The sequence below is a fragment of the Parasteatoda tepidariorum genome, chromosome 7 (genome assembly GCF_043381705.1).
Source record: "Parasteatoda tepidariorum isolate YZ-2023 chromosome 7, CAS_Ptep_4.0, whole genome shotgun sequence".
Classification (NCBI taxonomy): Eukaryota; Metazoa; Arthropoda; class Arachnida; order Araneae; family Theridiidae; genus Parasteatoda; species Parasteatoda tepidariorum.
This window is the reverse complement of record NC_092210.1, coordinates 65431810-65433782: the sequence shown is the minus strand read 5'-3', so window position 1 is coordinate 65433782 and position 1973 is coordinate 65431810.

Here is a 1973-nt window from a genome sequence, read left to right as displayed (position 1 = left end):
AATTTAAATATATTTTAGTTTTAATCACGCTTAATAATTAACGTTGGTTAGAAATGGCTTACGTTAAAAATATCGGACAGAAATACGTTGCTCACTTATTGAATCGATTTTATTTCAATGCAATCTCTAATTTTACCTTCAGGGCATCAAAAATTATTGAAACGTATATAAATCAAATCGTAAAGAAAATTGAATTAAATGTTTATAATTCAAATAATTTATAAGATTTAATAACTTTCTACTTTTAGAACGTCCTTTTAAAAAAACAGTGCCAGCATACCAACAAAGTTTGACTAAAATAAATAGGCAATCTAAAAGAAACTGCAAAGGCAGTTCCGGTAATTGAAGAGCATAGCAAGCATCAGGTGGGGCATCCAAGTATTTTTGTACTATACTGTATTGAATAGATCTAAAAAAAAAAGATTAACAATTCAATTTAGCAAAAGGCTATATACATATTTCACGATCCGTATTCAAGATAGTCAGATACGAAAAAGGTTTATTTCTATGAGTCATGCATGTTATTGAATTTTAAATTTAATGATATAGAATACGCTTGTTCCTATAGAATGTATAAGAATAATCGTTGTGCTATTATGAAATCAATTGAATGCGCTGTTATTATTCTCAATTTGTGAATAATGGCGCTCCTGTTTCAGGGAGAAAACAAACCCATGGACAATGGAACTGAAATTCCATTTTGTTAAACTGACTGCACTTAGAAACTCGATTGGACATAATTAGTTCAATTGTGCCATCCTCACAACATCATTTCTGCTGTTTTAGATATAATGAGATAGTAGCTTTCTGTGGGGGACTGCATGCTGAGAATTTCTTGGCTTACTGCACCTGATCATTATCTTACAAAAGTCTTTTTTTTTTAAATTGCTGCAAAATAATCTTTTTTTATCATGTACACTGTATAAATAAGAAAATCTGATAATCTTTTCGTTTTTCCCGTTCAAATTTATTTTAAAATAAGTCCAATTATAGTTCAAAGAACTTTTTCTTTTTTGCGAATTCTAAAATAGGTACTATAATTATGTACATAATTTTAAACAAATCATTACGTTCATTTTGATTCGTTGATTTTATAGATTTTTTTTAAAAAAAAGCATAGTTTTGTTAGACTTTGAAGATGTATTTCTAGATGTTTTTAATGATCATTATTTAAAAGGAATTCTGAATATTTGATGAGCAATACATAATTTATTAAGTGTATTATTAGTTTCTTACCAAACTTTAGTTCTTTTAAACTTTATTTTTTTGGGCTGAATATTACGGCATAATTTAATCGAAATAATTTTAAAATATAAATGTAATTAAAAAAAATTTTTTTTTCATTTTCGTTTGAACAGTTTAAATTTCTAGTATGCCAATTTTATGCTTGCTAGAACCACTATAAAGATAGATAGATAATATCAAACGATAATGAAACAGAGTTGAGAAAGACATTCCAAATTCTATAATAGGGAATTTCAAGGCTCTTCAAACAGCATATGATGATTTTATGAAAATGAATAAGATAATTTTTAGTTAAGTTGATTTGGTGTACTTCAGGTGTGGATCTATGCTCAAAAAATATTTTTTTTGACAAATATATTAATCTTATGTGTCACGTGCAGTACAAACCTTAGAATCGTCCTTTGGGTACAATTGTCAAGGTATATAGGCTCACCTTAGGCATTTAAGCAACATTTCAATCTTCGTACTGCAGGGGTTTAATAATTAATCATCATTTCTGAACTTCCTTGAACACTAAACTAAGTAGTTAAACATTCCCCTATGGTCCCCTTGCTTGGTACAATTTCATAGTAGTGGATGGCATTCGAATACAATGAGTTATCAGACAAAAGCACCGCAGTCATACATCACCCAAGGCTGTAATATATCAAACACATATTATGTAACTGCAGTAAAGATAACTCTGTGAAACTCGGAATGCAAACATGCGTGATAATGAGCTTGGTATC